The following is a 13,187-nucleotide window of genomic DNA, read 5'->3' on the forward strand; positions in this document are numbered from 1 at the left end:
GTAAGAACACATGATTGTTGTTGTCATTTGAGACCATGCAGAAATGAAAACTAATTCATCTCTAACTAACTGAGTCAATCAGTCACATCAGGTTAGCAAACTCAAAGGTTAAGCTATAACTTTAAAATAGGAGTTTGCACTACACTATGGCCGCAGTTTAATTGAAATACTGATTTAATTATAACCAATGCAATTCAATTTTACGGACATCTCAGATATGAAACACTGCTTCATGCTACTTTTTAGCACATAATTAGTTTTGGACCTGTGATTTGGAGTCTTTGTCGAACTGTCAAAATGACAAGTTTCAAAATCTCAGAGTTTTACAGTATTTTCAGTAAACAAGGCTTTATTAAGTCATAACTGTTTCAAAACATTCTGAAATATTAAAGGAGTCCTATTTTGATTTATAATCTTTCAACATCCTTCAATGCAGTGTTGCTTTTTGAGCTTGAAAATGATCTGCTCAGAAAACTCCACAGAGAGTTCTTCCGTAAATCTGTAAGCATTGTTTCTGAACTCCCTCAAACACCTCCATTAAAGTCCTGAGTTTCTTTTGGAAATGTTCATGTTATTTCCAGAGTTTAAATAATTCTTGCTCATGGGGATAAGTTCTGGTTGATTTGTATTTTTAGTGTGTTACCTTTATGTTCAGAAGATATTGTTTTACCATTGATCACTTTCCCACCAAGTTTACATTCCTAAACATAACAAACATTATCTGAACTTGTGTGCTAATAGTATAACATTGGGTGTATTGACAACTGATTCAAAAATTAACTTAAATTTAGTTTTTATGAGAGGAATCCCCTCACCAAGTCACCAAGGATTTTCCAGAGATTTTCAATCAGGTTTAGGCCAGGACTCTGGGCTGCCATTTCATTATTTCAATATTTTCAGCTTCAAGCAACAGTTTTACCCATTTTGGTGTTTCTGCATAAAAATTGCTGTCTCTTATCACTAAGATGAACTTTTGAACATTTCTCTGCTCATTACAGCCAGTGATCTGAATGTCGAGCATATGCTAAGATCATCTAACCAGTGTCATTAACTACCTTTATGCTCAGCGTCAGCCAGAAAACAGGCCTCGCTAAACACACTCGCTCAGCCAATCCACTGCTGATGTGCTGCATCGAGCCAGAAACGTTCATAATTACTTCAGGAGTTAATCATAAGATATTTTCAGTCAGGTGTAGATCAGGACTCTGGGCTGCCATTTCAGTATTTTCAGCTTCAAGGTACTTTTTTTTATCCATTTTGGTGTTAGTTGGAGATCATCTTTCTGCATTATAATTGCCGGCTTTTATCACTAAAGTGGACTTTTGAATATTTTTCTGCTCCTTACAGCCAGTGATCTGAATGTCGAGCATATGCTAAGCTCATTTAACCAGTGACATTAACTACCTTTATGCTTAGTGGCAGCCAGAAAACAGTCCTCTCTAAGCACACTCACTAAGCCAATGCACTGCTGATGTGTTGCATTGAGCCGGAAACATTCATAATTACTTCAAGAGTTAAATAATTTACATAAGAGATTTTTTAATCAGGTTTAGATCAGGACACTGGGCTGCCGTTTCATTATCTCAACATTTTCAGCTTCAGGGAACTGTTTTACCCATTTTGGTGTTTGACAGAGATCATCTCTCTGCAAAAAAATGCTGGCTTTTATCACTAAAATGAACTTTTGAACATTTCACTGCTCAATACAGCCAGTGATCTGAATGTCGAGCATATCCTAAAATCATTTAACCAGTGACATTAACTACCTTTATGCTCAGCATCAGCCACAAAACAGTCCTCTCTAAACACACTCACTAAGCCAATGCACTGCTGATGTGCTGCATCGAGCCGGAAACGTTCATAATTACTTCAGGAGTTAATTCATTTACATAAGAAATTTGTAATCAGGTTTAGATCAGGACTCTGGTCTGCCATTTCATTATCTCAGTATTTTCAGCTTCAGGGAACTGTTTTACCCATTTTGGTGATTGTTGGAGATCAGCTTTCTGCATACAAATTGCTGGCTGATATGTTGCAGAAAACATCTGCTAAACCATGACACATTTTTCTCACTTCAGTCTTTTCCCAGTTTCATGAAGAATATAATGTTTTCATCAGATAAAAAAATTAACTAACTTGCAAGTGAACTTTGGAGCAGTTTTCTGTCACAAAATGCTTTCACCAGGACTTTCAGTCCAAATTCTCTTGAACATCAAGGAACTATCTGATGTTACAGATCCTTAACCTGTTCAGTGATAAACTGATTGATCTTTGAAATGTGTATTGATCTATATACCATGGGTATGGATTTTGTTTTCCCTGTATAACTGCCAGTAGCCATTTTTCTGCAATGAATTACCAAAGACCACCGTTTAAGCTAAAATCCTATCTAATACTGTTTTTAAGAAAGTCACCTTTATCTTCACAGAAAAAAAGGATTCAAAGATGATTTTCTGGAGTTACATTTTTTTTGTAAGTGGCTGTAAACAATTTATTTGGCCTAAATTTAAACAAACAAATGAAATTAAACATTACTAATGCTAGTAATGGTGCAGTGGTAGCACTGCCACCTGACATTGGTTCAAGCCTCAGCTGGGTCAGTTAGCATTTATGTGTGGAGTTTGTATGTTTTCCCCGTGTTTGCATTGGTTTCCTCCGGGTGCTCCGGTTTCCCCCACAAGTACAAACACATGCGCTATAGATGAATTGGTTAAGCTAAATTTGTTTGCATAAATTCAACCCATACAAACTGATAAAAAATGTTTTTCGTGTTGAATGGCATTAAATATATATAATATATATAGCAAGGAAATTTTCACAGTATGTCTGATAATATTTTTTTCTTCTGGAGAAAGTCTTATTTGTTTTATTTCAGCTAGAATAAAAGCAGTTTCAAATTTTTAGGACCCTTTTTCAGGAAAAAATTATTAGCCCCTTTAAGATATTTATTGTTCAATAGTCTACAGAACAAACCATCGCTATAAAATAACTTGGCTAATTACCCTGCCTAATTAACCTAGTTAAGCCTTTAAATGTTGCTTTAAGCTGTATAGAAGTGTCTTGAAAAGTATCAAGTAGAATATTATTTAGTCATCATGGCAAAGATAAAATCAATCAGTTATTAGAACTGAGATATTATAACTATTATATTTATAAATGTGTTGTAAAAATCTTCTCTCCGTCAAACAGAAATTGGAAATAATAAATTAATAAATTAATAAATAAATAAAAAGGGGCTAATTCAGGGAGGCCAATAATTCAGGGGGGTTAAAAAATCTAATGTACTTTTAGAGAAAAATTATGTCCATATATGAGGACTCTTAGTCCGAATTTCCGTAAAACACATTAAAAAGTCACCTTTGTGTAACAGAATAAAAAACTCTTTATTTCTGCCTTGAACACAGCAGTTTTTTTCTAACAGTTTTTTAATGCATTAATAACACATACACACATATTTTTTTAACAAGTTTTGACTATCAGAAAAACAACATTTTTGTCCATTTTGGACCTTTAAATTAGTATTTGGGACATTTTATTTGGTGCAAAACAGTTGCAGGATGACACTGTATGCCTGTAACAAAATATAAAACATAAGACATAAGAGCTAAAATGTTTTGTCGTCATATGTGGCCACTAAGCCCTATAGGTGGATATGTTTGTTTGTTTGTTTTTGTCAACTGTACAATCTACACAAACTTCCAGTTTTTACCCGTGTTCACGGTTTGTGTCTGCATAGCAGTGTAGTCACAGTTTCTACCAGCAGGAGCGTACTTGCTTGAGACAACATGAAGTATTGTTTCATTTTTCAACATGAAGCATGGGATACCATGCAAGTATATCATAGCATGTGCTGAGTGAAGGTAATGCGCCTTCCTGCCATCAGAAGTGTTCGGGAAGTCTCTGGAGATCCGGCTGAGCTGCAGGAAAAGAGTGATTGATGAAGTCAGGTTTAAGGTGGAGAGGTTCTAATAAACACTCATTGTGCACTACGCACACATCCTGCTCTTCAGAGAACTGTGGGGGCTGCTCTGAACGCGCTGAGTGGACAACTTTTGAGGCTTTATCACCCATGTCAGTGAGAAGTGCCTAAGTAAGACGAAGCTCAGGCAATCGTTCTCCTCTGTGAAGATCAGATTGGATGGACTGGCTTTGGTGTAATGGAATGACACTGAGTCAGTGAAATCCGTGCAAGATCAGTGTGGTTTCCCAGCTCATGGTGGTCTGTAGATCACAGGCACTTGTGTAGCTCAGCAAAGACAGGTGCTGTTGACCGTAGCTCAGGACTCTGTGCATCTGCTGCTGACAGGGAGACTCTCGTTCTGCTCCACCTGCGGGATATGATGAGGCCAGGAAGCTGAAACTCTAGACCACAAAATTGCTTGAGTTAGATCTGCACTGTGAACTCGACAGTGCTGACAGACAGAGGGTTAAATGACAAATGGAGGAGTAATAGAGGCGTAGTGAGTGACAGGAGTGGAATGGTTAAGCTAGTGATGACTTAATGGTTGAAGTTCAATAGTTCATAATAGTTTATCTTTGCTATCAACAGTTAGTGTGTTTATAACCTAAACTTGTACTTTTTTCTATGAAGGTCACATTAAAACAGGCTTTTATATTTATACAGTATACAGTGTATATATGTCTGTGTGTGTGTGTGTGTGTGTGTGTGTGTGTGTGTGTGTGTGTGTGTGTGTGTGTGTGTGTGTGTGTGTGTGTGTGTATATATATATATATATATATACACACACACACACACACATACATACATACACACACACATATATATATGTTATATATAAATATATATATATATATATATAACAGAGGTGCAAATCCAAATGCAAGGTTTGTCATATCGAGATGGTAAGGCAAGCAATGGTCAACAACACAGGGGCAAACAGGTGTATGTAGACAAATCCAGAATCATGGTCAAATACACAGGAATTGGTCTGTACTGGCAGGCAACATGAACGAACGAACGAATAAACAAAAATGTGTCATAATGTTCACAAAACTGTTCAAGAAGACTCAACCACTTCTGGATTTGTGTGATGTATAAATAGTAATCTAGTAATCAGTCCATGAGCAGCTTCAGCTGTGGGAGTATAATCAATGGAGACTTGGAGAAGGTGTGTGTGTGTGTGTGTGTGTGTGTGTGTGTGTGTGTGTGTGTGTGTGTGTGTGTGTGTGTGTGTGTACATGTTTTTGTGACATATCAGGACACAAATCTGTATAATGACATGGGTATGACACAGGTATTACAAAAAGGAGGTGAAATATTGGTGACGTCCTCATTTCTCAAAATGCTTATAAATCCTACAGAATGAGTTTAATCAGAGAGTAAAGCTGCACACAGTCTCCTGTGATAGTTGGGTTTAGGGGTGGGGTGGGGTGGGGTGAAGGGAATACAATATGCGGTTTGGACAGTATAAAATGAATGGAAACCTATGTAATGTCCCCACTTTTCACAAAAACAAACTGTCTGTTTTTGCAATTAAATAACAAAAATGTGCCAAATTTTCAGAGATTTCTACTGTTTTATACGCTGATTTGTTTCTTAATCAACATTTATTAATCTCAGTGATAAAAGCAGATGTCCTGCTTAATATTATTATGCAAATATTAAAGAAAAAAAAACTAGCAAAATAGAAAACGTTTGTAACATTTTACATTTGCAACCTGTAATTTGTTGTTGTTATTGTTGTCAACGTGTCAAAAAATTAATAATAATAGTTTTTGACAAGAAAAAATTGGTCATTCCCATCACATTTATTTCCATCACACTCAACCCTAAATGGTGATGTATTAAATTTACATATTGTCTCGCATAATTGACTATAATTACTATATTTTCAATTTTGAAAAGTTAATAAAGTATTTAAAAATGATTTTTTGTAAGCTGTTTTACAGAACTGTGTGCCGAAATAGTGTGTCCACAGTCATATCGAATGATATAAACACAATAAGTCTCTTTTTTGAAAAATTCTTGATGTTAAAATAGCATCTAAATCCCTCCCACTTTTAGGCCCATTGCAACATGATGTAGGAGTGCATTGATTGACAGCCGCATCGCTGTAATAACGCATAAAATCATATCGATAAGACAGGACTTGTTCAAAGCAACTTGGATTAAAAGATCTGTTCAGCTCGCTGTAATCATCAATCATCATCGAATGTGATCAAGAATGAGTTTTACAAGTTTAAAATGTTTTTCGAACAGTGCATGTTTGTAATGAATTACAGTGATTTTACTATCTTTATCACCACAGCTGCCTGTCAGCACAATTATAAAAGAAGACACTTCAATCCTGCTTTGTGGACATTAAATCAGGTTTGTTTTATACATTAAGATAACAGATATCCATACAGTAGTGGATATTACCGTGTATCCTGTCACATTTACCGTGCAAAACAATGCAAAGTTAAATGCGCACTCTGTGTGTATGTCTGTGTGTGCACAAACTTTGTAAAGACTTTGTGTGTGACTCATTGAAAGGCTTGAATTGACTCAACGACAAATACATCAAATAATCATTGGGAACGTTCTTATTGTAGTATTTCTCACAAATGTTACGTGAGAGCTGCTTCCTTCAGCTTTGTCACTGTGCTGTTTATCTGACGCAGTGGAGGTGGAGATTGAGACACTCTGGCAGGCACGTGGGAATGGTGGGCGGGGAGAACTAGCATTAAAAGCACACACAACAAAACAGCTACATTGTGTTCAGAGCAGAAAATACAATATTCTGAAAGGTATAATAAATAATCTGATGGGTGTTTTGAGCTGAAACTTTACAGACACTTTCTGGAGACACAAACAGAGGTGGGTAGTAACGAATTACATTTACTTCGTTACATTTACTTGAGTAAAATTGTTGGGTAACGTGTATTTTTAGAGTACATTTAAAAATTTGTACTTTTACTCAAGTAAATTATTAGAGAAAAACCATTACTCGCTTGCTACATTTGGTGGTGTTCCTCCGTTACTATCAAATGACAATAAATATGATTCATATGACTTGTTTGCAAATTTCGCGAGGCGCCGCACTGGAGAGGTTGTGTTGCGAGAGGTTGCTGTGGAGACGTGTCTCCCTCTTTATGTTGCGTGCGACCGCCTTTGTTGGAATGATGGCTGAAGTCGTGAAAGACTTGGCGCCATGGCCATCATCTGCTGTTTCGAGAAGGACAGTCACGCTGTCTGTGTAGTGAGTTTATCGAACCAGTTCACCCGTGGCCTCAAGTTCAGTCTTTGTTTTCTCTCCAAGATGTCAACAAGAATAGTTTGATAATGCGATCCTTTAGATTTACAACCTAAAAAAAAACATGTACTACTGGTAAGTGACAATATTATACCAATTTGAACCTTATTAATGATAACTATTGGTCAACTAAAGAAACTGCTGTATAATGGAATAACTGATTGCCTGTTTTACTGTTAATCATTAAAAAATATAACATTTAAGCACTATTTTTATATCAAAAACATTTGGTTTAAGTTTTATATTTTAATGGTTAACAGTGTGTTAATGACTTATATGTATGACTTCATATATACTGTAAAAAAATTAAAAGAAAAAAAAAAAAAATATATATATATATATATATATATATATATATATATATATATTTTTTTTTTTTTTTTTTTTTTTTTTTTTTGTGACATTAAAAGGCTTAACTAGGTTGATTCGGCAAGTTAGGGTAATTAGGCACCTTAAAATGGTTTTAAAAACATTAAAAACTGCTTTTATTTAAGTCGATATTAAACAAGTAAAACTTTTACCAGAAGATAAAATATTATAGAAAATACTGTGAAAAATTTCTTGCTCTAATAAACATCATTTAGGAAATATTTGAAAAAGAAAAAAATCACAGGATTTTGAATACTCTACCCACCTCTGGACACAAAAGACTTATCTTAAATCATGAAAAGGGGGTAAAATAGTTGCTCTTAAAAAGTTTCTAAAAGTCTATACATCACCAATATAAATAAAAAAAGTCCACTTTAATGGCTCTTTTATCACCTCTTTTATATTTTAAGCAAAGACATTTCTGGATCACAAAAATCAAGTCTTGAGTCAAGCATGGCTAAGCGCCTGCATGTCACGGAAAAGCCAGCCTGTCGTGTTTTTAACGAGCTCATTACAGCCAGTGATCTGAATGTCGAGCATATGCTAAGCTCATCTAACCAGTGACATTAACTACCTTTATGCTCAGCGTCAGCCAGAAAACAGGCCTCGCTAAACACACTCGCTCAACCAATCCACTGCTGCGTCTGCTGATGTGCTGCGTCGTGCCAGAAGCATTCATAATTACTCCAGGAGTTAATTAATTTACATAAGGGCCAGTCTAGTGGGCGGAGGTGGCGCTCTGCCTGTCAAGGCACTGAGGCGAATGCTGGCGACTGGTAATGAGCTCTCTGCTGCTGAGAGATAAGCCGGTTACTGTTCCCCCAATTAAACACTGGGGGATCACTGAGGGTTTCCAACACCTCGTGTGTCCTTTCGCACTCTTCTTTTCGGGCCGTATGGAGCACATGGGCTGCTGGCACCGTCTGATGCCCTGCCGTGTGATGCAGCTTCAGAACTGACTGCTGATTTTATAAGGTGGTTGTGGCCTGTCATGATGACGTCACAGCTAAGTGGATATTTTTACTGTGGATGTCATGATGAGTCACTGGCAGAAGAGACGACACGTGAAGGATAATGTGCAGAAGGAATTTAACTGCATTTCTCAAGTCAAGAATTGTTTTGTTGGACTATTTCTTTATCGGGAATTATCTGTCATGCAAAATGCTTTACTGGATGAAAGTTTGATCACATTTCTATTACAAGTGCACTAGATGATTGTCTTCTCTTGACATCATGATAGCAATCTTTAAATTAAATGGTTCAAATGTACTTATATGTATTTTAAAAGTCTGTGGAAGGTGTAGGACTGAAAGAAGTTTGTCGAATCAAAATGTTCAGCCTGATTGTCATGATAGGCTGTCCTAACTGCGTGTCAAAATATCTAATTGCATATCTCAGCACATTGCTAATGCAGAAAGGATTATGTCATTGGCACTTTCATGGATGTGATTCAGATAGGGAATGGCAGGCAAACATCAACAACCTACTTTCTGTTTTTAGGCTTGGTATTGCAATTTTTAACTGTACTATAAAGTTTTCTCTACGGTGAATGTTGTGTGATGTACTGTAGTGATGTTGTCTAGTGCTCATTCATGTGTCACCATGTTGTTATGGTGTAAACATAACGGTTACCTGTTTTTCCTGTAGTTACAGGGTAAATATAACATTTTTACACTGAAAATTAAAGGCTTAGTTGACCAAAAAATAAAAATACTATTATGTTTGTTGTGTTGTACTAAACCCCTGAGATCTTTATTCATTTCAGAACACAGATTTAAGATATTTTAGATGAAATCCCGGAGCTCTCTGACCCTCCATAGACAGCAACGTGTTTAGTTTTTTTCTGGATGCTCTGAATTTAGTTACTTAATATTTAATTTTATATATTTTGTATTTTCGCAGTGGTGCAGTAGGTAGTGCTGTTGCCTCACAGCAAGAAGGTCGCTGATTCGAGCTTTGGCTGGGTCAGTTGGCGTTTCTGTGTGGAGTTTGCATGTTCTTCCTGCGTTTGTGTGGGTTTCCTCCGGGTGCTCCGGTTTCCCCCACAGTCCAAAGACATGCGGGACAGGTGAATTGGGTAGGCTAAATTGTCCGTAGTGTATGAGCGTGAATGAGTGTGTATGGATGTTTTGAAGAGATCGGTTGCAGCTGGAAGGGCATCTGCTGCATAAAACATGTGCTGGATAAGTTGGCAGTTCATTCCGCTGTGGCGACCCTGGATTAATAAAGGGACTAAGCAGAAAAGAAAATGAATGAATAAAGTATGTATTTTGTGGGCTCTAAACGATCTGTGTCGGCCAGCTATATAACAAAATCCACTCTAGATTGCAATTATAATTTATTATGGCCCGTTTCCTCTTAGTGTTACGGTACCGTTTGGTTTGGTACGCTTTCATGGCCATTTCCACTGTCAAAAGGTACCTAAGGCCAATTATTCCATACCACTTTTTGGGCACCCTTTGCAAAGGGTACCTAGCATGGCTAGAAAAACAGCAGAGCTAGGCATGCAGCTGAACGCTATTGGTTTACAGAGAAACGTCACTCCTGCATATACAAACAGGAGAATGAAATAATACTAATAATAATAACATCGATATTTGAAAAAACTAACTTTACCTGATGATCATAATTATTGTTATTGAAGTGCTTCTGACATCCAATCCTTTCATAAACACAAAAGTGAAGTGCAAAAAGGAAAAAGGAGCTGAACCTGAAAAAGTAAGTTTCAGGACCTGAAAAAGTAAAGGAGCAAATGATTCGTTCACCAACCTAAAGCAAGGACAAACTGCCATGCTTAAATAGTATCATCACCTTTTGGACTATTATGAACTCAGAATGATGTAATTGCTCTCTAACAAAGGCTTCATGTGCTGGTGAAGATTAAAGACACATACAGAATGAGAGGTTTGCACTGACTGTAGGCTACATGTTGTGTGTCATTTTTGAACCTAAATAAGCACTAAATGTCTACTGTGTGTAGTTCTTCTGTAATTAGTAACATATTAAAGACTGTAAGGGCTGTATGTATTCATATATGTTGCATTTATATATTTATTTTATTTTATTGCAGATGTTACAGTATTTTGCACTGTCATTGATTTGCAGTTATAATCAAATCATCTTCATAGTAAAGTTAATTAACTTTTATACTCAAGTATTTATGTGTATGAAGCATGTTTGTGAGAAGTGCTTCTTGTATGATATGTGAATGACCCGTACAGTTTACTCTGAGCGATATTTTCTCGAGTGAGAATGTTGTAGACTGAAACTCTGTCATACAACACAGCCACCGAAAGGCAGTGTAAACACAAGGCTGATAAAGGTGACCCGTACCAACCTGTACTGTACGGTACTGTATCATTTAGTGGAAACGGGCCATCAAAAGCACTATATGATGGGTTTTGATCAAAAACAGTAAAATTCTCATAAATTGTGATGCTAACTGTAGCACTAATGCAATGAAGTTGATCAGTTGTGTAAAGTCTGCGTAAAATCAAAATGTACAATGCTTACTTTACTAAGCTCACATTGTTGTTCTAAAGGTGAATAAATAATCCATGCAAGTAAATTATAAATTTAGTTTTTGTTTTGATAGTCTTCAATGAAGGTCAATGACCATTTGCTTCCACCATTTGGAGAGGTGGTCCTTTCACAGCAGCTGCATATAAAGTCCTCTATTACCGTTAGTTTGTTATGAGGGAATCATGTTTAAAAGAAAGCCAGGTTGCCTACTCAATATTCCACTTGAGTTGCAAGTATATCTGGTTCACGGAAACTTTAATGTTCATGAACGCACCAATTGTTGGTAATTTGCTACAGTTTACAGCATCATGCTCAATGAGAATTGTTGAGATTGTTGTTGTGCTGGTTGAAAGTCTCTTCACATTCCAAACGTAATGATTAAAGTAAATGATCTAAATGTGTTTATAAGTACTTTTTTAAATTCTGGGTAATGCATAAGACTAAAAAATATTCATCCAATTAAATATTAAAAACATATTTGATATGCATATATCTGATATGTGATAAGCTCCTATCTTAGTAAATATGTGCATATTTACATGTTTATAAACCAGAAATATAGAAAATTGGTCTATTTGTGAGCATAACGAGTTTTAGTTTAACTATAAAAATTGTACATTAATTTTTTTTTTTGAGAAAACAGCTTTTTAAAGATATTGATTGCATCATTAAAAACAGTTGGTAAGCTTTACGTAAGAGATTACCATATTATAAATATACAGTACTAGAGAGGAGTGCTTTTTAGTGTGTTTAGGGTGATTGTGAAGAACTATGTGTTTAAACCAGCCAAATTTCACAAAAAAAAAAAAAACAGAACTATTTTATTTGTCAGAAAAGTGTTTCTGAAAAAAAAATGTTGTCCTTCCCCTAAACACAAGCGTAATCGGGGTATGAGCAAATCATACTAATATATGCAAATTAGACACTAAATCAAAAAGTTATAAATCGATATGATATAAACAACAATTGGCATAAACAACAATAATCAACGAATTTAGGTGAGAATGAAAGCTGTAAGAACACAAACTGACAAAGATAAACCAAAGTTATATGAAATGTGTTATTTTTAGTATCAGTGTTACATAAGACAAAGTCTGTAGGCTTTGTGTGTAGACTTTTCTAGCTCCGTTTACAGCCGTTTCTGTTTTAGGAGAGACAACTGAGATAATAAAGAGATATTACATGAGCTTTTTCTTTCCCACAAGTAGGACTTTTATTAAACTTTTCTGGCTATTGTATCATGTTCCCAGTTGTTCCATTGGACTAAGGAGTACTTACAGCCCAGACAAGTGCTGGATTTGCTGTCTAGCCACACAGTGGGACACACACACATACACACACACACACACACACACACACACATCTGCTGCAGTGCTGATAGAGCTGGCCTCTCTTCTGCATGTGATTCACTGCCATGGTGAAAATCTTCAGGCTGATTAAACTGTCTGGATTATGTTTCATTGTCACAACGCGTGAAACATAAGACTTCAACCACCCACAACTTATGTTTTCATTACTCAATTGCGGACACACTCAAAACCCAATGGAGATTTGGCTAATATGAATCATTTTCTTGAAATTCAACAGGTTTCAGTGTAAAAGATTGACTGTGGTAAAAATCTGTTACTGAATCTGTAAACTGATTTCCCAAAATTCACAATTCACTTTTAATGTTTTCTTCTTGTTGTTGTTGACATTTCTTTGGTACTTTTTTAGATTTTTCCTCATCAGTGAGGTACATTGGAGTTTTTTTGTTGATAAATATTGTTTATTTCAAGTGTTCATTATACCACGATGGTGTCCCGTGGTTGCCTGTTCAGTGCTTTTAAACATCAGTTAGATTTCGTTTCATTTTATGTGGTTTGGTATTACTGTGTATTAAGATATCATGTAGATTTGAATATTTGTTGGTGTTTTAACACTGCAATATTGCATGCATTACTTTAACCGAGTTAATAGGGGATTGTGGAGGGCATTAATAATGGACAATCTTATTGTTTACCTTGTAATCATTATTTAATTTAGTATTTCCACACACAA

General features: G+C 35.9%; 1 long non-coding RNA gene across 1 annotated transcript in view; it reads left to right on the top strand.

Annotated features, from left to right (window-relative positions):
• The window catches only part of LOC137487733 (uncharacterized), a 753,637-nt gene that overhangs the window by 410,770 nt on the left and 329,680 nt on the right, over positions 1 to 13,187 (top strand). The gene's annotated exons all lie outside the window — the stretch shown is intronic.

The sequence above is a fragment of the Danio rerio genome, chromosome 15, assembly GCF_052040795.2.
Source record: "Danio rerio strain M-AB ecotype USA chromosome 15, GRCz13ab, whole genome shotgun sequence".
Taxonomy (NCBI): Eukaryota; Metazoa; Chordata; class Actinopteri; order Cypriniformes; family Danionidae; genus Danio; species Danio rerio.